General features: G+C 41.7%; 1 protein-coding gene and 1 pseudogene across 2 annotated transcripts in view; both read left to right on the forward strand.

Annotated features, from left to right (window-relative positions):
* ST8SIA6 (ST8 alpha-N-acetyl-neuraminide alpha-2,8-sialyltransferase 6) overlaps positions 1 to 26,166 on the forward strand; it is a 155,405-nt gene that overhangs the window by 22,240 nt on the left and 106,999 nt on the right. The gene's annotated exons all lie outside the window — the stretch shown is intronic.
* Positions 7,200 to 7,545, forward strand: LOC116749738 (annotated as a pseudogene).

The raw sequence follows: 26,166 nt of genomic DNA on the forward strand, positions 1-26,166 counted from the left end.
CCCATACAGGATAAATACAAGGAGAAACACGCCAAGACACATATTAATCAAACTGTCAAAAATTAAACACAAAGAAAGCATATTAAAAGCAGCAAGGGAAAAACAACAAATAACACACAAGGGAATCCCCATAAGGTTAACAGCTGATCTCTCAGCAGAAACCCTACAAGCCAGAAGGGAGTGGCAGGACATACTGAAAGTGATGAAGGAGAATAGCCTGAAACCAAGACTACTCTACCCAGCAAGGATCTCATTCACATTTGATGGAGAAATTAAAACCTTTACAGACAAGCAAAAGCTGAGAGAGTTCAGCACCACCAAACCAGCTTTACAACAAATGCTAAAGGAACTTCTCTAGACACGAAACACAAGAGAAGGAAATGACCTATAGTAGCGAACCCAAAACAATATATAAAATGGAAATAGGAACATACATATCAATAATTACCTTAAATGTAACTGGACTAAATGCTCCCACCAAAAGACACAGATTGGCTGAATGGATACAAAAACAAGACCCTTATATATGCTGTCTACAAGAGACCCACTTCAGAACTAGAGACACATACAGACTGAAAGTAAGGGGATGGAAAAAGATATTCCATGCAAATGGAAACCAAAAGAAAGCTGGAGTAGCAATTCTCATATCAGACAAAATAGACTTTAAAATAAGGACTATTAAAAGGGACAAAGAAGGACACTACATAATGATCAAGGGATCGATCCAAGAAGAAGATATAACAATTGTAAATATTTATGCACCCAACATAGGAGCACCTCAATACATAAGGCAAATACTAACAACCATAAAAGGGGAGATCAACAGTAACACATTCATAGTAGGGGACTTTAACACCCCACTTTCACCCATGGACAGATCATCCAAAATGAAAATAAATAAGGAAACACAAGCTTTAAATGATACATTAAACAAGATGGACTTAATTGATGTTTATAGGACACTCCATCCAAAAACAACAGAATACACATTTTTCTCAAGTGCTCATGGAACATTCTCCAGGATAGATCATATCTTGGGTCACAAATCAAGCCTTGGTAAATTTAAGAAAACTGAAATTGTATCAAGTATCTTTTCCGACCACAACGCCATGAGACTAGATATCAATTACAGGAAAAGATCTGTAAAAAATACAAACACATGGAGGCTAAACAATACACTACTTAATAATGAAGTGATCACTGAAGAAATCAAAGAGGAAATAAAAAAATACCTAGAAACAAATGACAATGGAGACACAACGACCCAAAACCTATGGGATGCAGCAAAAGCAGTTCTAAGGGGGAAGTTTATAGCAATACAAGCCCACCTTAAGAAGCAGGAAACATCTCGAATAAACAACCTAACCTTGCACCTCAAGCAATTAGAGAAAGAAGAACAAAAAAACCCCAAAGCTAGCAGAAGGAAAGAAATCATAAAAATCAGATCAGAAATAAATGAAAAAGAAATGAAGGAAACAATAGCAAAGATCAATAAAACTAAAAGCTGGTTCTTTGAGAAGATAAACAAAATAGATAAACCACTAGCCAGACTCATCAAGAAAAAAAGGGAGAAGACTCAAATCAATAGAATTAGAAATGAAAAAGGAGAAGTAACAACTGACACTGCAGAAATAAAAAAAATCATGAGAGATTACTACAAGCAACTCTATGCCAATAAAATGGACAATCTGGAAGAAATGGACAAATTCTTAGAAATGCACAACCTGCCAAGACTGAATCAGGAAGAAATAGAAAATATGAACAGACCAATCACAAGCACTGAAATTGAAACTGTGATTAAAAACCTTCCAACAAACAAAAGCCCAGGACCAGATGGCTTCACAGGTGAATTCTATCAAACGTTTAGAGAAGAGCTAACACCTATCCTTCTCAAACTCTTCCAAAATATAGCAGAGGGAGGAACAATCCCAAATTCCTTCTACGAAGCCACCATCACCTTGATACCAAAACCAGACAAGGATGTCACAAAGAAAGAAAACTACAGGCCAATATCACTGATGAACATAGATGCAAAAATCCTCAACAAAATACTAGCAAACAGAATCCAACAGCACATTAAAAGGATCATACACCATGATCAAGTGGGGTTTATTCCAGGAATGCAAGGATTCTTCAATATACGCAAATCTATCAATGTGATAAACTATATTAACAAATTGAAGGAGAAAAACCATATGATCATCTCAATAGATGCAGAGAAAGCTTTCGACAAAATTCAACACCCATTTATGATAAAAACCCTCCAGAAAGTAGGCATAGAGGGAACTTTCCTAAACATAATAAAAGCCATATATGACAAGCCCACAGCAAACATCATCCTCAATGGTGAAAAACTGAAAGCATTTCCACTAAGATCAGGAACAAGACAAGGTTGCCCACTCTCACCACTCTTATTCAACATAGTTTTGGAAGTTTTAGCCACAGCAATCAGAGAAGAAAAGGAAATAAAAGGAATCCAAATCGGAAAAGAAGAAGTAAAGCTGTCATTGTTTGCAGATGACATGATACTATACATAGAGAATCCTAAAGATGCTACCAGAAAACTACTAGAGCTAATCAATGAATTTGGTAAAGTAGCAGGATACAAAATTAATGCACAGAAATCTCTGGCATTCCTATATACTAATGATGAAAAATCTGAAAGTGAAATCAAGAAAACACTCCCATTTACCATTGCAACAAAAAGAATAAAATATCTAGGAATAAACCTACCTAAGGATACGAAAGACCTGTATGCAGAAAATTATAAGACACTGATGAAAGAAATTAAAGATGATACAAATAGATGGAGAGATATACCATGTTCTTGGATGGGAAGAATCAACATTGTGAAAATGACTCTACTACCCAAAGCAATCTACAGATTCAATGCAATCCCTATCAAACTACCACTGGCATTTTTCACAGAACTAGAACAAAAAATTTCGCAATTTGTATGGAAACACAAAAGACCCCGAATAGCCAAAGCAATCTTTAGAACGAAAAAAGGAGCTGGAGGAATAAGGCTCCCTGACTTCAGACTATATTACAAAGCAACAGTAATCAAGACAGTATGGTACTGGCACAAAAACAGAAAGACAGATCAGTGGAACAGGATAGAAAGCCCAGAGATAAACCCACGCACATATGGACACCTTATCTTTGATAAAGGAGGCAGGAATGTACAGTGGAGAAAGGACAGCCTCTTCAATAAATGGTGCTGGGAAAACTGGACAGGTACATGGAAAAGTATGAGATTAGATCACTCCCTAACACCATACACAAAAATAAGCTCAAAATGGATTAAAGACCTAAATGTAAGGCCAGAAACTATCAAACTCTTAGAAGAAAACATAGGAAGAACACTCTATGACATAAATCACAGCAAGATCCTTTCTGACCCACCTCCTAGAGTAATGGAAATAAAAACAAAAATAAACAAATGGGACCTAATGAAACTTCAAAGCTTTTGCACAGCAAAGGAAACCATAACCAAGACCAAAAGACAACCCTCAGAATGGGAGAAAACATTTGCAAATGAAGCAACTGACAAAGGATTAATCTCCAAAATTTACAAGCAGCTCATGCAGCTCAATAACAAAAAAACAAACAACCCCATCCAAAAATGGGCAGAAGACCTAAATAGACATTTCTCCAAAGAAGATATACAGAATGCCAACAAACACATGAAAGAATGCTCAACATCATTAATCATTAGAGAAATGCAAATCAAAACTACAATGAGATATCATCTCATACCAGTCAGAATGGCCATCATCAAAAAATCAAGAAACAATAAATGCTGGAGAGGGTGTGGAGAAAAGGGGACACTCTTGCACTGCTGGTGGGAATGTGAATTGGTTCAGCCACTGTGGAGAACAGTATGGAGGTTCCTTAAAAAACTACAAATAGAATTACCATATGACCCAGCAATCCCACTACTTGGCATATACCCTGAGAAAACCAAAATTCAAAGAGAGTCATGTACCAAAATGTTCATTGCAGCTCTATTTACAATAGCCAGGACATGGAAACAACCTAAGCGCCCATCATCGGATGAATGGATAAAGAAGATGTGGCACATATACACAATGGAATATTACTCAGCCTTAAAAAGAAATGAAATTGAGCTATTTGTAATGAGATGGATAGACCTAGAATCTGTCATACAGAGTGAAGTAAGTCAGAAAGAAAAAGACAAATACCGTATGCTAACACATATATATGGAATTTAAGGGAAAAAAATGTCATGAAGAACCTAGGGGTAAGATAGGAATAAAGACGCAGACCTACTGGAGAACGGACTTAAGGATATGGGGAGGGGGAAGGGTGAGTTTTGACAGGGCGAGAGAGAGTCATGGACATATACACACTAACAAACGTAGTAAGGTAGATAGCTGGGGGGAAGCAGCCGCAAGGCACAGGGATATTAGCTCGGTGCTTTGTGACAGCCTGGAAGGGTGGGATGGGGAGAGTGGGAGGGAGGGAGACGCAAGAGGGAAGACATATGGGAACATATGTATATGTATAGCTGATTCACTTTGTTGTAAAGCAGAAACTAACACACCATTGTAAAGCAATTATACCCCAATAAAGATGTTTAAAAAAAAAAAAAGTGATGAAAGCGAAAAACCTACAACCAAGATTACTCTACCCAGCAAGGATCTCATTTAGATTCGACGGAGAAATTAAAACCTTTACAGACAAGCAAAACTAAGAGAATTCAGCACCACCAAACCAGCTTTACAACAAATGCTAAAGGAACTTCTATAGGCAGCAAACACAAGAGAAGGAAAAGATCTGCAATAACAAACCTAAAACAATTAAGAAAATGGTACTAGGAACATATATATTGATAATTACCTTAAATGTAAATGGAGTAAATGTTCCAACCAAAAGACATAGACTGGCTGAATGGATCCCAAAACAAGACCTGTATATATGCTGTCTACAAGAGACCCACTTCAGACCTAGGGACAAATACAGACTGAAAATGAGGGGATGGAAAAAGATATTCCAAGCAAATGGAAATCAAAAGAAAGCTGGAGTAGCAATTCTCCTATCAGACAAAATAGACTTTAAAATAAAGACTATTACAAGAGACAAAGAAGGACACTACATAATGATCAAGGGATCAATCCAAGAAGAAGGTATAACAATTGTAAATATTTATGCACCCAACATAGGGGCACCTCAATACATAAGGCAAACGCTAACAGCCATAAAAGGGGAAAACACAATCATAGTAGGGGACTTTAACACCTCACTTTCACCAATGGACAGATCATCCAAAGTGAAAATAAATAAGGAAACACAAGCTTTAAATGATACATTAAACAAGATGGACTTAATTGATATTTATGAGACATTCCATCCAAAAACAGCAGATTACAGTTTCTTCTCAAGTGCTCATGGAACATTCTCCAGGATAGATCACATCTTGGGTCACAAATCAAGCCTTGGTAAATTTAAGAAAATTGAAATCGTATCAAGAATCTTTTCCAACCACAGTGCTATGAGACTAGATATCAATTACAGGAAATAATCTGTTAAAAATACAAACACATGGAGGCTAAACAATACAGTAGTAAATAACCAAGAGATCACTGAAGAAATCAAAGAGGAAATCAAAATATAGCTAGCAACAAATGACAATGAAAACACGACGACCCAAAACCTATGGGATGCAGCAAAAGCAGTTCTAAGAGTGAAGTTTATAGCAATACAATCCTACCTCAAGAAACAGGAAACATCTCAAATAAACAACCTAACCTTGCACCTAAAGCAATTAGAGAAAGAAAAACAAAAAAACCCCAAAGTTAGCAGAAGGAAAGAAATCATAAAAATCAGATCAGAAATAAATGAAAAAGAACCGAAGGAAACGATAGCAAAGACCAGTAAAACTAAAAGCTGGTTCTTTGAGAAGATAAACAAAATTGATAAACCATTAGCCAGACTAACCAAGAAAAAAAGGGAGAAGACTCAAAACAGAATTAGAAATGAAAAAGGAGAAGTAACAACTGACACTGCAGAAATACAAAGGATCATGAGTGCTACATTTAGCTTTTTAATTAATTAATTAATTTATTGGCTGTGTTGGGTCTTCGTTGCTGCGTGTGGGCTTTCTTTAGTTGCGGCGAGTGGGGGCTACTCTTCGAGCAGGAGCTACTCTTCATTGCGATGTGTGGCTTCTCATTGCAGTGTCTTTTCTTGTTGTGAAGCGTGGGCTCTAGACATGCGGGCTTCAGTAGTTGCAGCTCACAGGCTCTAGAGCGCAGGCTCAGTAGTTGTGGCACGTGGGCTTAGTTGCCCCAAGGCATATGGGATCTTCCTGGACCAGGGCTCGAACCCGTGTCCTCTGCATTGGCAGGTGGATTCTTAACCAGTGCACCACCAGGGAAGTCCCAAGCTCTCTTGAGGCCCCAGGAGGCCTTTTGGGGCCCGGAGTTAGGTCAGGTTGGTTAGGTGCTCTCTCCCTTAGAGGCTGAGCCTGGCTTGGTGTCCAGGAAGTACTTCATTGCTCTCCATATTTGCTACAACTGAGGGAAGACTGATCTCCAGAGGGCTGAAGGAGCAAGTTGGTGGATTCAGTATATGGTTGCCAAACCGATTTTCCAGAAAGAGTGAGGCATAGAGATTTTTTCATCTTGAGCCAGTTTTTAAAGCTATATTAAAGTATAATTTACATGTACTAAACTGCATATGTTTGAAGTATTACAAGTTAATACGTTTTCACCTAGGTATGAACCTCGAAACCATCATCAGAGTTCTGATAATGTCCATATTTACCTCATGTCCTATTATTATCTCTTCTTGCCCTTCCCATCTCTCCAGGTAACCACTGATGTCCTTTCCCTTAGAATAGATACGTTTGCATTTTCTTGAATTTATCTGACTGGAATCATAAACTGTTTACTGGGTTCTTCTTCTGGTTTCCTTTGTTTCATAATTATTTGAGATTCATCAGTGATATAAACGAATAGCTCATCTCTTTTCTTTTTGATGAGTAGCATTCTTATCTGGATGTACCACTGTTAGTTTACACGTTCATCTTTTTATGGACGTTTAGGTTATTTCTAGGTTTTCACTCTTGAAAATAAAGCTGCTACAAAAAATAAATATATATATACACACACACACACACACACACATATATATATCAACAATATTTAAACCTCTCTCACCTCCTCGCTTCCAAGATGACCAAGAAAAGAAGGAATAATGGTCGTGCCGAAAAGGGCCGCGGCCACGTACAGCCTATTCACCGCACCAGCTGTGCCGGATGCGTGCCCAGGGATAAGGCCATTAAGAAGTCCGTCATTCGGAACATCGTAGAGGCCGCGGCGGTCAGAGACATTTCCAAAGCGAGCGTTTTTGACACCTATCTGCTTCCCAAGCTGTATGTGAAACTGCATTACTGCGTGAGTTGTGCCGTTCACAGCAATGTAGTCGAGTCGTTCTCAGGAAGCCCGGAAGGACCGAACACCTCCACCCTGATTTAGACCTGTGGGTGCTGCCCCGTGACCTCCGCCAAAGCCCATGTAAGGAGCTAAGTCCTTGAAGACTGAAGAAATACTGTCCCTGGGAAGACAATAAAGTGGAAATTATACTTTAAAAAAAAAAAAAAAGTAGGTACTGTCTACCTTTTTTAAAAAAATTTTCAGATCTTTTATCTGTTATGTAAAATTCACATTTTAAAACCATGGATACAGGAATTACAATCACAGTTCCTTGGCACCATGGTAGCATTACGGTGGTAGTGCTCCTAGATGAGGGAGTGGTATGTGAAGTTCACAAAGTACAAGTTGACAGTTCTGTAGCATAAACTCCAACATTAGTAAAATGATTTTTAGATGAAAGTCAAAACAAAATGGAGCAACTTGTATTACTGTCATAAAAGCCTGCCTACCAAAAGCCCAAATCATTGGCGATGACGAGTTTTGAGTGGCAAAGAATTTAAAGGGGGACTAAAAATCATGGTTTATTTGTTGAATGAAACCAGCCTTGGAATTTAAGAAAATCACATTTTAAAGTTTAAGCACAGTTATAAAAAACAGTCTTTGAAAATTTTCATTTTTGCTTATTCTCATTTTCAGCAGTCATAAAAACATGAATCTAATCCCATCAGTACAAGACAGTTCCAAGAATATAATTCATGTCTCAAATATTCCTATCAGAGCATTAAGGATCACCTATAAATCGGTATGTCAGTTCTAACTGAAAACCGAAAACTGGATTAGGGAGAAGATAAATCTGAAAGTAAAATAATGGTTTCATACTTTGGCAGTTTAGAAAATTAAATAATTTTAAACCTCAATGGAAGAGTGTACCGCAAGGAAACAATCCAAAACAACAACAACAACAAATCAATATATTTTTTTCACTTTTACAATTCAGTTTATTTGCTGTTTTACAACTTATATTTCCAAAGGCTTTACAATGTCATATTTTCTTGTTTTTTGATATAATGCTTTAATAGTTCAATCAAGAGAGATACCATATGATGCAATATTTAGCTCTTCCTTGAAGCTGGAACTCAGCAATTTGTTTCCTCTAGAGCTGCTGGGTATTGCCTAAACTTTATAACATCTGCCTCGAATCTCTTTTACTTTGCAGGGGAACTTAGTTTTTGATCTCTCACAGTTAACATTCCAATGATTTGTGAGAGGCTCTCCTGGACTCCAGTCCCTCTGGCTTGGTCATAGTGTGCTTTCTTTGGAGGCTGACACCAGTGCTTTCACAGCCATCCTGTCGTTTCAACTGGTAAACCGCAGGGATGACGCGCTCATATTCACCACCAGCTTGTAATAACCTGTACTTATTTCTGGTGGGCCAGACCATCAGCTGGGGAGGGACAGAGCACCCAGGTGGTATCCTGATTATCCTTCCAGCCTTCCGATAAGACCTTCCTTTGGAAGATGTCAGAGGGCCCTGTGGACTCACTTCTTCAAGGAGGCATTCTACCTCATGCACTTCATCTTCAACTTCCAACTCAAGAGTCTTCTGAATCCTCCGCCACCCCATCAGGAACATCAGCGACACCAGCTCCTGCCGGGTCAGTGTTCCACAGAACCAAGTCATTCGGAAGTCAGAGCTGAAAACGGATGCTGGGGAAGAGTGCTGAAGACCCCAGGGGATGGTGGAGTGCCGCCATCTGGCTTCACTTTTTGCACCAATTCTCCCCGCCTCCAAGGGCAAAAGGATATGATGCGTTTTCTGAAAGGTTCTCACTATTCGAGACTGGCCTGATTTGAAGAGCAGATTCCAGTGCCAACAGTGACATAAATGTCCCTGTTTACCCACAGTCCTACAAATGCTGAATTAATTTACACTGACCGATCTTAACAGGTGTGCTGTGCCACCTCAGCTTTCATCTGCTTCTCTCCTTTCTCCTGACGTTGAACCTTCCCTCTGAAGTGCTGTTAACTAAGCCCTGTGAGGGCCCCTTGGAGCCCCTTACTCCCTGACAGTGTCAGCTCTCAGTTCTGCTCCCTCGTTTCCTCCTGTATGAGTTCCTCTCCTAAGTGCAAGCCTTTCCCCAACTTCTGTTCTCGGCCATCTTTCCTCTCAAGATCCCGTGCACATCCACGATTTCAGCTGTTTTCCTCTGGAGAAAGCAGTGCGGTCAAACAGAAGGTGACTGTCAGGTCGGAGACGAACATTCTGGGTTGAAGCCCAGCTTCCCGACTTCCTCCTTGTCTGCCTGGGTCAGGTCTGGCATCCTCTGTGCCTCAACTTCCACATCATTAAAGTGGGGTTGTACTGTCTAAAAAAAAATTAAGTACTTTTTAAAAATTTTATTTTATTTTTGGCTATGTTGGGTCTTTGTTGCTGTGCGCGGGCTTTCTCTAGTTGCGGTGAGCGGGGGCTACTCTTCGTTGTGGTGTGCGGGCTTCTCGTTGCGTGGCTTCTCTTGTTGCAGAGCACGGGCTCTGGGCATGCGGGCTTCAGTAGTTGTGGCAGGTGGGCTCTAGAGCGCAGGCTCAGTAGTTGTGGTGCATGGGCTTAGTTGCTCCACAGCATGTGGTATCTTCCCAGACCAGGGCTCGAACCCGTGTCCCCTGCCTTGGCAGGCGGATTTTTGACCACTGCGCCACCAGGGAAGTCCCATAAATGAGTTTTTAAAAGTTGATTTTTCTGAACTTCACTGACCTTCATGGCTGTGGATTACCCTGAAATCCATAAAAGTCCTGGCAGCATTTCCTCTAAGCTCAGAACACAGTGGTGAGGTAATAACAACCGTACCTTTGCTACTTTTGCAACAGTACTCTGGAATTGAGCATAATAGGTGGAGGAGGTGGTAGGGGAATCACCTCTTCTGCCTTCTTAGTTTGCACAGTAAAGTGGAAAATCCCGGGATCAAATCCAGGACAGTCTGACTAGAGCCCACTTCAACCACTGAACTCCAATAATTTGTTTACGCATCTTATTTAAGTCCACGTAAGTCAGTTGAGAATCATGTAGTACCTTTGTCCTACTGGCGCAGCCCAGCGCAGCGCAACGCCAGGTGAGGAGCTTACCCGCGCAGCCCAGCACCTTCCAGCATTCTCAGGACCAGCCGCTCGCTGCTGCCCTTGCTCTGGCCGCCGAGCAAAACACAGGCACCCCCTGCCTCTTACACGCTTCTCATCTTTCCCGTTGGAGGAGGTCGCCTGTAGATCCAGGCTGGGCATTACAGTCTGCCTGGTTGGAGAGTCAGTTGTGGGTTGAGCCCCACCTCACCTCTTTCCTGCTGTCAGCTGGAGTAGGTAAACAGCAGATGGTCATCAGAGCAGCTAAAGCCTCAGTTTCCTTAACTGTTAAAGAGAAAATTTTTGATGGAGCTCATCCTCCAGTAGCTTCCTGAAAAAGGATGCATAAAGTGTTCCAGTGAAGGACCTTTTCCAGGATACTCAACGATGACAGTTGCCAAGTCCTGTAGTAGGTCCTGGGTGAGGAAGCCTTGACTCATGGGACATAACAGCATTGCCGGATGCCTGGTACATTTTAGAAACCTGACTGCATAAGAAGCACTTTACTATGGGCACAGGATGTTACCTGGAATCAGAGAACTAAACGATCCTGACTTTTCTTGATTTTAAATGGTAAAAAGTCTTAACTACTTTTTGTAACAGTACTCTGTACTAATGATGGTCAGCTATTTACTTTTATTTGTATTATTAATATTCACAACTTATTTCCTAATTAAATATTTAAAAGTTCTCGTGCTAATTCTGGTGTTAAAAACTTTTTAAATCTATAAATCTGGTTTTGAGACAATTGATAGTAATTGACTTTCTTTGTTACAACCAATTGCTGAGTAATAAAATGCACTTTTCAAAACAAAACAAAACAAAATCAAGAGGTTTAAATCTCGGTGATAACGCAGTTGTCTGTAGAAGCAACTCTATGCCAATAAAATGGACAACCTGGAAGAAATGGACAAATTCTTAGAAAAGCACATCCTTCCGAGACTGAACCAGGAAGAAATAGAAAATATAAACAGACCAGTTGAGACTGTGATTAACAGTCTGCCAACAAACAAAAGCCCAGGACCAGATGGCTTCACAGGCAAATTCTGTCAAACATTTAGAGAAGAGCTAAAACCTATCCTTCTCAGACCCTTCCAAAATACAGCGGAGGGAGGAACACTCCCAAACTCATTCTACGAGGCCACCATCACCCTAATACCAAAACCAGACAAAGATATCACAAGGAAAGAAAACTACAGGCCAATATCACTGATGAACATAGATGCAAAAATCCTCAACAAGATACTAGCAAACAGAATGCAACAGCACATTAAAAGGATCATACACCATGATCAAGTGGGGTTTATCCCAGGAATGCAGGGATTCTTCAATATACGCAAATCAATCAATGTGATACACCATATTAACAAATTGAAGGAGAAAAACCATATGATCATCTCAATAGATGCAGAAGAAGCTTTCGACAAAATTCAACACCCATTTATGATAAAAGCCCTCCAGAAAGTAGGCATAGAGGGAACTTACCTCAACGTAATAAAGTCCATATATGACAAACCCACAGCCAACATTGTTCTCAGTGGTGGAAAACTGAAACCATTTCCTCTAAGATCAGGAACAAGACAAGGTTGCCCACTCTCACCACTCTTATTCGACATAGTTTTGGAAGTTTTAGCCACAGCAGTCACAGATGAAAAAGAAACAAAAGGAAACCAACAGTGACAGGAGTAAAACTGTCACTGTTTGCAGATGAGATGATAGTATACATAGAGAATCCTAAAGATGCTATCAGAAAACTACTAGAGCTAATCAATGAATTTGGCAGAGTAGCAGGATACAAAATTAATGCACAGAAATCTCTTGCATTCCTATACACTAATGATGAAAAATCTGAAAGGGAAATTAAGGAAACACTCCCATTTACCACTGCAACAAAAAGAATAAAATACCTAGGAATAAACCTACCTAAGGAGACAAAAGACCTGTATGCAGAAAACTATGAGACACTAATGAAAGAAATTAAAGATGATACAAACAGATGGAGAAATACACCATGTTCTTGGATTGGAAGAATCAATATTGTGAAAATGACTATACTACCCAAAGCAACCTACAGATTCACTGCAATCCCTATCAAACTACCAATGGCATTTTTCACAGAACTAGAGCAAAAATTTACACAATTTGTATGGAAACACCAATGACCCCAAACAGCCAAAGCAATCTTGAGAAAGAAAAATGGAGCTGGAGGAATCAGGCTCCCAGGTTTCAGACTATCCTACAAAGCTACAGTAAGCAAGACAGTATGGTACTGGCACCAAAACAGAAATATAGATCAATGGAACAGACTAGAAAGCCCAGAGATAAAACAAATACTGTACACTAACACATATATATAGTATCTATATAAAAAAAAAAGGTTCTGAAGAAACTAGGGGCAGGAAAAGAATTAAGATGCAGACGCAGAGAATGGACTTGAGGACGCGGGGAGGGGGAAGGGTAAGCTGTGACAAAGCGAGAGAGAGGCATGGACATATATACACTACCAAACGTAAGGTAGATAGCTAGTGGGAAGCAGCCGCATAGCACAGGGAGATCAGCTCGGTGTTCTGTGACCACCTAGAGGGGTGGGAGGGAGGGAGACGCAAGAGGGAAGAGATATGGGAACATATGTATAACTGATTCACTTTGTTATAAAGCAGAAACTAACACACCATTGTAAAGCAATTATACTCCAATAAAGATGTTAAAAAAAAAGAGTTTGACAGTTTCTTAGAAAGTTAAACATAAACTTGTCATATGACCCAGGAGTTCGACTCCTATGTATTTACCCAAGATCAGTATAAACATAGGTTCACACAGATGACTTGTATGTCATTGTTTATACCAACATTATTTATAATATTCAAACAATGGAAACAATCCACATGTCCATCAACTGGTGAAAAGATAAACAAAACAGTGTATCTGTACATGAAATACTGTTCAGCAATAGGAAGGAATGAAATACGAATATAACATAATATGCTACAACACAGATGAACCTCAAAAACATTATGCTAAGTGGAAGAAGCCATACACAAAATAACATATGAAACAGACACAAGTAGATCAGTGGTTACCTGGGGTGGAAAGTGGGGTAGAAATTAGCTACAAGGAATCTTTTGGGGTCGATGGATACATTGTAAAGCCAGGATGTGGTGATGGTTGTGTAAATCTATACAGTTACTAAATATCGTTAAATTGTGATATTTAAATATCATTAAATGTCATTAATTGAGCTTTTTATGTTCAGGAAACTTTGTGAGAACATACATGTTTTCATCCACGGTGCTTTGCGCTATGTGTAAGCTTTATGTAGTGTGTGTGTCTACCTGGGTGGAAGCTGATGCATGTAAATAATGCTGTACTGTTGGAATGTGCAGAGAAGTATTTCTGAAGAGCACCAAGTTTAAAAAGTCTTCTATGTAGTTACCCACAACATTGAGAAATAGATGTGCAAAGTTCCCCCTTAGTGGTGGGTGTGTGTGTGGGAGGTACAAACTATTGGGTATAAAATAGGCTACAAGGATGTGTTGTACAGCACAGGGAATATAGCCAATATTTTGTAATAACTGTAAATGGAGTGTAACCTTTAAAAATTGAATAGAAAGTAAATTAAATAAACAACAAAAAAACTCCAAAGTTCCCCCATTAGCATTCAGATTTCCTACACTTTTTTCATGTTTTCTAAATAGTTCGTCAGATTTGAAATGCTGTTTATTTAAGATAGAGAATAATCACCCAGATGTGAGTATGTATGATGCATAGGTTGTTGTATTAAGCTCCACAAAATCAAGGAGGATTTTTTTTTAAATTATGGAACAGCAATTATCGGGCTGCTCCCAGGTGATGGTCTTAGCAGCTTTATCTGTACGACTTCACTGAATTCTCACAGGGACACTCTTCTGTAGTACTCTTGCTATCCTTGTACAGAAGGAGACACTGAGACCAGAGGGCTTAGTCACTTGTCCCAGGCCACATAGCCAAGAGGGGCAGCTGATGGACCTCGGAGTCTTTGCTCCAGATGGAGAAACAGGGGCTGGTCACACTGCATCCCATGTTGAATGCAGGGTGATCTTTCCAGACATTTAGGGGACTGTGGGAGGAAATGTCAGGGAGTGGTCATGAACGACTGAGACACGTGGGGACGAAGGGCCTTGGGGACATGTGGGGATGAGAGCCTGGGAGGCAGGGGACCAGCCCAGAGGGGACCACTGAATCCCTCCAGACCGCAAAGGCAGAGTAATGAACAAGGATGCAAAGTAGACCAAGCACGGAGAGTGCGGCTTTAACAGCTAGCCAGAGGCCCATGTCCCTGTGCTCCAGGGTGCTAATCCAGGGCCCAGGGTGCTAATCCACCCCATGATGCTCATCCAGGCCCCAGGATGCTAATCCACCCCACGATGCTAATCCAGGGCCCACGGTGCTAATCCAGGGCCCAGGGTGCTAATCCACCCCACGATGCTAATCCAGGCCCCAGGATGCTAATCCAGACCCCACGATGCTAATCCAGGGCCCACGATGCTAAGCCAGGCCCCAGGGTGCTAATCCAGGCCCCAGTGTGGTAATCCAGACCACTCTTGAAAGGAACCCGCCCTCCCCCAAGAGCTTGTTCAGCGTGGATGGGAGATTAGAGCCAGTTCCGTCTGTGTGTGTGAGCAAAGAGTCTGTGCCGGCCTCAGGGACTGAGGCTGTCTACCGGTGGCCACCTCCAGAAAGTAGCCCTCTCAGTTTACAAGGAAAACCACAAACCAGGTCATAAAAAGTACACTGAGACTCCACGATTTACTTTACCCAAGTGGGAAGTAACCAACGCAGATAGCTTACTTCTCCTCAGGTTTATTTAATACGAGTGAGTGAGCGAGTGAGTGTATGTGTGTGTGTGTGTGTGTGTCTGCCCTGCAGTCATAGGCACAGATCTTCCCTTTGTTCCCACCTGGTACATCATGTTTGCGAGATTGTACCGTACATTGAGGAACATCCGAGGAACACACACACCCACCACCCTCACCACGCATTTCATTAATAGCAAGTCTCCTAAGAATGAATTTGTATCCAAACGATTCTCTCCTGACTCACCCACAAAAGTACTTCAAAGAATCTTGTGACTATTTGAAAATATTCTCCCTAGCAGTACTGCTTCTGGCACCCGGTTGAAGGTTCCTAATGGTTTCATTCATCCATCCGGCAGATATTCACGCTGTAGGAAACTTCTGCTCTTATCTCAGAGCTGGATGGATATGCAGTGGTACCTAATTTGACTTGGATGAAAACAGCCTGCTTTCCTTAGGGAGCAGTTGCTAAGTCCAGCTCAGCGTTTGTGGCAAAGCGCATCCATCCTCTAATTCCAGGTGTTTTCTGAGGCTCCACTTTGGTCGACCAGGGCTCCCGGATCCGTGACAGCCCTGAAGCATCAGTCGCTGCTCTCAAGTAGTCCTCAGCCGAGGGGGAGCGGCAGCCACCTGTGATGCCCATCCAGTGTAAGTGCTGTCATGGAAACATGTCCAGGGCAGCGTGGCAGCCCAGGGACGGTTGGACAGGTGAGGGTGCCAGCATGGAGTCTTGAAGCCTAAGTAGAAATCCCACGAGCAGGCCAAAGGGGAAGAAGACATTCATGACGTGTGACAGCTTGGGGGTGTACAAACAAGATGTCTTTGTGAATCTGAAACTCTTTTAGGGAGGCTGGACCTGGGGGTATGAACAGAGGAGTGGTGGGCAGATGCTAGAAAGCTGGTGTGTGCTTGCCTGTGGGCAGCATACCGTCCGTCCTTAACTGCTAACTTCTCCCTCCTGGTGGGGCTTTCAGTCTCTGCAGAACAGCTCAGAGATATTGTTAAGTGTATCCCTTGACTGGGAACCAGGACCCTGCCCCAAGGCTGCACAGTTGTTTCTTGGCTTCTCCTCCCTTGCCCCTGCATCCCCTCCCTTCCCTGATGAGCAACTGTTTGAACCTGCTCCTTGGAGCTCAGGGAAGGTCATGGAGACTGAATGAAGCCTGTTTTCTGTAATCAAAGAAATGGGGGACACAGAAAGGCTCTCGTGCCCAGGAACCCCACAGGGTCCTGCTCGGTATCAGGAGGACCACAGCGCCGGCCCCCTGCCCTGTCTCCCAGGGACACCAGAGGGGGGTTACCTGGTTGAGCAGGTACCTGCACTGTGGGGGCCTTGCCTGGCACCAGGGGCCCAGCATCTGTGTGCTTGGGGTCTATTGTGAACATCCCCCGAGCACCGTGCACATGATGGAGTGAAAGGGGAAGGAACTGAGAAACAGGCAGGAGACCATCAGGGCCTGACCTAAAACCCACGTGATGGGAGTGGATGGGAATTTAAGGAGAAACATGATAAGTTTGGATCCTCAGGTGTTGGTGATTGAGTAGAACTGGGGGGTGAAAGGAACCTGGGCAAGGTCACGGGTGTGTGCAGTTATGGACGGTATTAGTCTGCTGTGGCTGATGTAACAAAGTACCACAGACTGAGTGGCTTAAACAACAGACATTTATTTTCTCATTCTTTTTTTAATTGGATTTAGTTCTGGAGGCTAGAAACCTGAGATCAGACTTGGCAGAGTTGTTTTGCTCTGAGGGTTGTGAGGGGAAGGGTCTGTTCCAGGTCTCTCTCCTTGGCTTTAGGTGCCCATCTTCCCCGTGTGCCAGTTTCCTCTTCTTGGAGAGACACTGGTCATTGCTGGATTAGGCTCCACCTGACTGGCCTCAGTTTCACTTAATTACTGCTTCGAAGGCCCATCTCCAAGTAAGGTAACATTCTGAGGTGCTAGTCAGGACTTCAGCATATGAATTTGGGGGTGTGGGGACACAGTTCAGCCCATAACACGAAGACGCAGACAAAGCTGTGAGCGGTGTAAAGTGTACAGTTGTTCATTCTGAGGAATCGTGTAACGAGGTTTGCCTGTACTTCCGTGACCTGAATGGGTGTAACGAGGTTTGCCTGTACTCCAGTGACCTGAATGGGTGTGTGTCACTTGTGAGGTGGGAGGGCCTCTTCCAGGGAAAGAATCCCCTGACCTGAATGGAGGCAGCAGGTCTTTTTTATTTTTTCCAGTATTTTTTTTAATTGAAGTACAGTTGATTTACAATGTTGTTAATTACCGCTGTAGAGCAAGGTGATTCAGTTATACGTATATATATGTTCTTTTTAAAAAATATTATTTCCTATTATGATTTATCATAGGATATTGAATATAATTTCCTGTGCTATACAGTAGGACCTTGTTGTTTATCCATTCTCTATATAAATGATTACATCTGCTAATCCCAACCTCCCACTCTGTCCCTCCCTCAACCCCCTCCCTTTTGGCAACCACCAGTCTGTGCTCTATGTCTGTGAGTCGTAGATAGGTTCATTTGGGTCATATTTTAGATTCCATATGTAAGTGATAGCACATGGTATTTGGCTTTCTCTTTCTGACGTATTTCACTTAGTATGCTAATCTCTAGTTGCATCCATGTTGCTGCAAATGGCATTATTTCACTCTTTTTTATGTCTGAGTAGTATTCCATTGTATATATGTACCACATCTTCTTTATCCGTTAATCTATTGATGGACATTTAGGTTGTTTCCATGTCTTGGCTATCGTGAACAGTACTGCTATGAACATAGGGGTGCGTGTATCCTTTTGAATTATAGTTTGTCTGGATGTATGCCCAGGAGTGGGATTGCCGGATCATAGAGGCAGCAGGCCTTAACGTAGTTCTGGAAATTTAGATTTTCTCAAGGTGAGTGCAATTCCTCCGGCTTCTCATAGCTGACGTCTGGGAGAGACTAGCTGAGGGTCAGGGGGTTTCAGCAGGATATTTCAGGAGCGGTCATGGTCTAGTGGTTGGAGCTCTGGATGGGGGGTGTGTGTGATAGATTATTTTGAGCCAAAAGGAATAAAACTGCTTAAGAGGCAGGGTGGAGTCAGACGAACCCAAATTTTCATCTCTCCTCAGCCCATCTCTCATAGTCAGCTCAGGCTTCCGTAACAAAGTACCATGGACTAGATGGCGTAAACGACAGAAATTTATTTCTCAGAGTTCTGGAGGCTGAAGTCCAAGATCAGGGGCCAACATGGTCGGGTTCTGATGAGGGCTCTCTTCCTAGCTTGCAAACGGCAGCCCTTCTCACTGTGTCCTCACGTGATAGGGAGATAGAGATAGAGGCAGAGTCCGAGACAGAGAGAGAGACAGAGTCTGAGACAGAGACAGAATCTGAGACAGAGAGAGAGACAGAGACAGAGTCTGAGACAGAGAGAGGGACAGAGTCTGAGACAGAGAGACAGAGACAGAGAGAGAGAGACAGAGTCTGAGACAGAGAGAGAGAAACAGAGTCCGAGACAGAGAGAGAGACAGAGACCGAGACAGAGAGAGAGACAGAGAGAAAGACGGAGTCAGAGACAGAGAGAGAGACAGAGTCAGAGACAGAGAGAGAGACAGAGTCAGACACAGAGTCAAAAACAGAGAGAGACAGAGTGCAAGACAGAGAGACAGAGTCAGAGACAGAGTCAGAGACAGAGTCAGAGACAGAGGTAGACAGAGTCAGAGAGCTCTCTGGTGTCTCTTCTTATAAGGGTACTGATCTCATCAGAGGGTCCCACCTGCATGAACTCATGTAACCTTCACATGGGAAAGGGGCTAATGGTCTCTCTGGAGCCTCTTCTGATCTGTTTCCCAAGGGCTCCACGCTCATGACTTCATCACTTCCCAAAGGCCCCATCTCCAAAGAACATTGTACTGGGGGTTTGGGTTTCAGCATATGAATTGGGGGAGGGAACACGAACATTCAGTACATAACAGTCCTAAATGTGTGACTTTAGACTTTTACCTGCCTTGTCACTGACACCCTACATCTATCTCTCAAGGTGGTTGGAAGGTTAAATGAGGTAACGTGATGCACTCAGATGATGCATTTATTCTACCACATTTCATCAGAGCCTGGCATAGAGGAAATAGTCAATCAGTGAGTCTCAGTTTGTATCACGGTAGAACTCGCAAAGCCAGTTCTTCCCCATTATTGTTTGTCTGTGATGTTCCAGATTATTAATGCCATGTGCTCTAATAAGAATTGAACTTTACCTTATAATTTAGAAACACCTAAATCCTGTGTGTAATTAAATTATATAGTTTGAGAGCCTCTGTGCCCTATTTTTAAGTCAGTTTTTATTGTTTTCTAAGTTGGGTATTAAATAGTTAGAAAACCAAAGGGGTTCTATTAAATCATTTTTCCTAGAAAAAAGTATATGTGTGGTTTAGACTACTGTTAGTGTCTGGTACCTATTAAGTGCTATTTATGTAAGTATTATCTATCAACACTAAAAGACACAATGAAAATTAGCAATTCTCTGCCCCATTTTCCCCACGCCCTGTGGCAATAACTTCCAATCCATTAGCTGTTTTTCTTATATTTACCTCCATATTTCTTCATAAGGTGCTTTAGCTTCTGCTTCCTGATTTTTAAAGTTTAATGAATTTTTAAAGTTTTTAAAGTGGCATTTCATAATTGAACTTTTACATTTAATTATTTCTTTGAAGTCTATTTATGGCAGAAATAGGTTTAATCCTCTTATTCTCCATGTGCCTCACCAAAAGACAGACAGACGGACACACGCACCTCTTTTTTTTTTTTTTAAAGTAATATTGATGTATTTATTAGTCAAGTACTAATAGTGATTATACAGTTTTTACTCTTCTTTGTACGCGGGCCTCTCACTGTTGTGGCCTCTCCCGTTGTGGAGCACAGGCTCCGGACGTGCAGGCTCAGTGGCCATGGCTCACGGGCCTAGCTGCTCCGCGGCATGTGGGATCTTCCTGGACCAGGGCACGAACCCATGTCCCCTGCATTGGCAGGCGGACTCTCAACCACTGCACCACCAGGGAAGCCCCCGCACCTCTTTTTTTTAAGATTTATTTATTATTTTATTTTTTGGCTGTGTCAGGTCTTAGTTGCGGCACGTGGGATCTTCGTTGAGGCTTGCGGGATCTTTCGTTGCGACGCGTGGGTCTCTCTCTAGTTGTGGCGCACAGGCTCCAGAGCGTGTGGGGCTCTGTAGTTCGTGGCAGGCAAGCTCTCTAGTTGAGGTGTGCAAGTTCAGGAGTTGTGGCGCGTGGGCTTAGTTGCCCCGCAGCATGTGGGATCTTAGTTCCCCGACCAGGTATGGAACTTGTGTCCCCTGCGTTGTAAGGTGGATTCTTTACTGCTGGACCACCAGGCCAGTCGCCACACACACCTCTTCACACCTCATTCCCCCGCTTCCGTAGCAGAGTTGAATCCGTTTTTAAGTTAATTCTGTATTCAGTTTACATTGTCATGAGTTTGTAAATATAAAGCTGAGCTTTATTCTGGACTGTGATTCCATTTCCTTTTTGTTCCCCTTGTGCGTGTTTTAAGTCTTTATTTTTTGAGAGGAGTTTTAGATTCCCAGCAAAGTTGAGAGGAAGGTACAGAGATTTCCCATATACCCCTTGCCTGCCCTCCCCCCCGACACACACACACGCACACACACACGCATGTACACGTGCACATGCATGCACACACACGTGCACACACACTCAGCTTCCCTCATTGTCAACATTCCCCACCAGGTGGTACGTTTGTTACAATCAATGAACCTACCCTGACACATCATAATTACTCAAAGTCCATAGTTCACATTAGGGTTTGTGCTTGGTGGTGTACACTCAGTGGGTTTGGACAAGCATATAATGACATGTATCCAGCGTTATGGTATCTTACAGAGCATTTTCACTGCCCTAAAGATCCTCTGTGCTCTGGCTGTTCATCTCTCCCTCCCTCCCCTCAACCCATGGCGACCACTGATCCTTTTACTGTCTCATTATTTTTGCCTTTTCCAGAATGTCATATATGTAGTTGGAATCATACAGTATGTAGTCTTTTCGCATTGGCTTCTTTCACTAGAAATATGCATGTAATGTTCCTCTGTGTCTTTTCATGGCTCGATAGCTCATTTCTTTTTAATGCTGAATAATATTCCACTGTTGAATGTACCACAGTTTATTATTCATTCACTTACTGAAGGAGATCTTTGTTGCTTCCAAGTTTCAGCAATTATGGACAAAAACCACTGTTAACATCCATGTGTAAGGTTTTGTGTGTCTTCTTGTTTTTTCTTTTCCTGCTTAATTTCTGTTTGCTTAGTTTTGTGAATAGCTTTCATAAATTTTACTCCACATTCTCCAAAGGAGCTGTAAAATCTCACTCAATACAGTCAGATAATCTATCACATTAATTTCTTTTTCTAGAAAATTTACCTCTTGGAGCTGCCTGCTGTCCTACTCCAGTCAGGACTTATCCCTCTAGGCCTGCTGCCCCGTTGTCATGCTAGAATTTCATTTCAGGATCATTCTGTGAATTCTCCTAGTTGCTGCCTTAAACGGGGATCCCTGTTTCCTGAATCTCAAACTCTTTTAATATACTCCCTCATTTTGGTAGATACATCCTCCGATAGATTCCTCAGAAAGGGTTCACGAAAGATAAACTCTTTGAGACTTCGCAGGTCTGAAAACATTTTGATCCTTCCTTACCATTTCATGAAAGTTAATCTAAGACTAGAATCTAGGTTGGAAACCACTTTCTTTCTTTTTTTTTTTTTTTTTGCGGTACGCGGGCCTCTCACCACTGCGGCCTCTCCCGTTGCCGAGCACAGGCTCCGGACGAGCAGGCTCAGCGGCCATGGCTCACGGGCCCAGCCGCTCCGCGGCATGTGGGATCTTCCCGGACCGGGGCACGAACCTGTGTCCCCTGCATCGGCAGGCGGACTCTCAACTACTGCGCCACCAGGGAAGCCCTGGAAACCACTTTCACTCAGCCTTTCAAAGGCATTGCTCAGTTGTCTTCTAGCTTACAGTGTGTCATCGGAAAATCTGGTGTCATTCTGATTGCTGAATCCTACATTTATTCATGCATTCATTTATTTTTTTTCATTCAACAAGTATCTCTGGGACTGTTTCTACACCTACTATGTGCTAGGCTCTCTTGTAGGTTATGGGCAACCAGAACAAAACAGATAAAAGTTTCTGACTTTATTCCAGAGCTTACATTCTGATCTTTTCTTTTTTTTTTTTTTTTTCTCACCTGAGGATACTCCAATCCCCCAGTCGGGGGGTATAAGCTTGGCAGTCAGCATTCTGAGAGTCCAGTGGAGGGAGGGTTCAGGGGTCTCCCATTTGGTATATATACTTGGACTTTCACTTCATCATCCCTATTTTTTCCACTATAGTGCCTGACCGCACCCTCCTTTGTCATGGATGTCTTCAAGTTTGTAGATTCTCTGGTTCCGTTTCTCCAGAGACCATCAGTCACGTATCTTGCTGGTGTGCGGGAGGGATGGCTAGAGAGGAGCTAGGGTCCTCCTGTGTCACCTGACCCTCCGGTATACAGGGCCCCTCTCTGCTTTCTGGGGTTCCTCATGCTCTTAATTCCTCTGCCTTTCTGAGGTTCTGTGCTTCAAACCAGCATGGTTTTTATTGGTATTCCCCTCTGTAGGCATATGGGTTGGAGGTTTTCTTGCTTCGCGAAGTCAGTTATGATTCACCCATCAACTTTTCATCTTCCAAGAAATTGTTTAAATCTCATTTTCCGTCTTTTAATCTCTTTGTGCTTATGGATTTATTCCTTTGTTACTTTATTTCTTTTGAAAAAAATTAATAGGAATTTAGAAGGAAGTGGAGATTAGATATAATGCATTTATTCTACCATGTTTGATCAGAAATTGTACCATATCTTTCCAAAATTTTAAAGTAAATGAATTTTCATGTTAATACATGTATGCTGTTTTAATTTCAGAAGGGATTGTTGGGCCATTCCAAGTTTTTAAAAAGTGTAAACTTTTACACATTAAATTTCAAACTACCTGGTGTGTATATATCTGAAATCATCTCAGAACAGCAACCCTCATTTCATTATTTTAGTTTTCCTAGTGGGGAGGTATATGAGGAGGTACATGTTTGCAACTGAAGGCTTACTTTACCCACTCCGAGGAGACTGTCCAAAATACAGAGAAATAGTATGATAGAACTTATACTCAAGGTTGATCCCTTTTCTTTTATTGCATTCTATGTTCTTATATTAATTTTAAAATAGGTGTTGTATATTCATTTAACATCTAAGACTCAAATGACTTTTTCACTCTGTTGGATGATGTGTCACTACTGGTCTCTTTTGTTGCCACACAAAATGTCAAAAAGTAGTACTAGCTGCTCCAATCAAATCTGTCTTCTTATTTTAAATGTTATTTCAAACAAGGGATGGTGCCCACAAAGGACAAACTGGGGGCTTCATAATTAAAAAGAAAACCAAACATAGAAACAGAGTAAACCATTCTCTTGTCTGGAATTTCCTCCCTATGACATCAAGAAGGGCTTGCGCTGGGGTCTGGAGCAGGGAGCAGCAACTTCAAAGTGCTGGGGGGGTTTCCCTGGTGGCGCAGTGGTTGAGAGTCCTCCTGCCGATGCAGGGGACGCAGGTTCGTGCCCCGGTCCGGGAAGATCCCACATGCCGCGGAGCGGCTGGGCCCGTGAGCCATGGCCGCTGAGCCTGCACGTCCGGAGCCTGTGCTCCGCAACGGGAGAGGCCACAACAGTGAGAGGCCCGCGTACCGCCAAAAAAAAAAAAAAAAAAAAGTGCTGGGGAGTCTTGGGGAAGCTAATTAGGCATGCAGGTCCCTGGGCCCCGCCCAGAGGCTGGACTTAGTGGGTGGGGCTCAGTCATCTGCCTGCAGCAAGTGCACCGGATAATTCTGATCAGATGATCCTTAGACGACCCTTTGAAAACCCCAGGTCTGGAGGATCCATGAGGCCTGAGACAGCATGGCTTAAGCTGTTCTGTTTAGTCTTCAGCTTTCACATGGCCAAGATACGTTCAGCTGAGCGTTTGGACATCTCAGAGCTATGAGACATGCTTAGCTTCCTTGAGCAAAGCAGTTTCTTTACCTGGCATTTTCCCCCTCTTTAACATGCTTTAACAAGTTTAAAATCACTTTAAAGTAAACCACTTTAAAGTGATTTTAAACTTGTATCTTTTTTTTTTTTTTTTAAACATCTTTATTGGGGTATAATTGCTTTACAATGGTGTGTTAGTTTCTGCTTTATAACAAAGTGAATCAGCTATACATATACATATGTTCCCATATGTAAACTTGTATCTTTTTAAAAATTGTGGTTTTGTGATTATAAATGTATTATAAATTCATTGTGGGAAACTTAGAAAATAACAAAAATTGTAAAAACTAAAATGAAAATGACTACTCTCTCACCATTGAAAGGCTACTTGCTACCTTTATCATATGGGTGTATTTTCTTACAGAAAAAAAAAATGCCATTTTGTACCTTTCTTTTTTTCATTTAATGTTATTAGGAATCTGAAAATTCTTATAAATAGATGGTTAGTGTTTTTATTTTGTTTGTTTTTAGCTGCACTGTGCAGCATGTGGGATCTTAGTTCCCCAACCAGAGATCGAACCCTGGCCCTCAGCAGTGAAAGAGCGGCATCCTAACCACGGGACCTCCAGGGAATTCCCATAATTAGATGTTTTAAGTGACTGCTCTTCCCTTGGCTAAGACTTACATAATTGAGTCATTCTCTTTAATTTCTATTTTTCACTATTATAATCCTGACCTCCATCTTTTCACTTTCATAATACTTCCCAATGTACGATATGTTATATATTCTATTTGATGATTGACTGTCTATTTCACCCTACAAAATGTAAGCTCCAAAGGGGAAGGATTTGAAGTTTAATCACTTAAACTTCCACCCCTATACTCAATACCCAGAACAGTATCTGGAACAGAGCAGATATTCCATAAGTGTTTGTTGAATGAATAATGAATGAATGAACAATGCACTGAACATATTTATGCCCATACTTTTTACACTTTATGTATTCTTTTCTCTGGGGTTGATTTTAGAAGGATAATCCCTGTCAGCAGATACTAACAATTTTAATGCTTTGATACCTATTGATATTTTGTCAAGTCTGGAAAGATTATGCCAACTTAAACTCCTACTCCTATAAGAATTCTTGTTTCATCAGACCTTTCGTACCCTAAGTATTATTATGTTTTTATTTTTGTTAGTTTGGTGGATGAAAATGATATCTCTTTAATTTGAATTTCTTTGATGATGATGATTATTATTATTTTGCGGTACATGGGCCTCTCACTGGTGTGGCCTCTCCCGTTGCGGAGCACAGGCTCCGGACGCGCAGGCTCAGTGGCCATGGCTCACGGGCCCAGCTGCTCCGCGGCACGTGGGATCTTCCCGGACCGGGACACGAACCTGTGTCCTTTGCATCGGCAGGTGGACTCTCAACCACTGTGCCACCAGGGAAGCCCAATTTCTTTGATTATTAATAGTTGAATATTAAATCTATATCTTAAAGCTTCAACCTTATGAACAAATTGATGATGCCCTGTGATTTTTTTTTTTTTTGTCATTGGTGTTCAACAATTATTAAATTAAGCAGGTTTTTCTCTGTGTGTGTGTTTAACAAATTGATGTAGAAAATGTGGTTCTTTCTACATCATAGCGAAAAGGCAGAGGTTATTATTATTTTTTCTAGATGTAGAATGTTCGTTAGTTTCTTCTTATTTTTTAAATTTTTTATTGAAGCGTAGTCTATGTATAATATGTTACAGGTGT

This window comes from Phocoena sinus, chromosome 2, assembly GCF_008692025.1.
Source record: "Phocoena sinus isolate mPhoSin1 chromosome 2, mPhoSin1.pri, whole genome shotgun sequence".
NCBI classification, from domain to species: Eukaryota; Metazoa; Chordata; class Mammalia; order Artiodactyla; family Phocoenidae; genus Phocoena; species Phocoena sinus.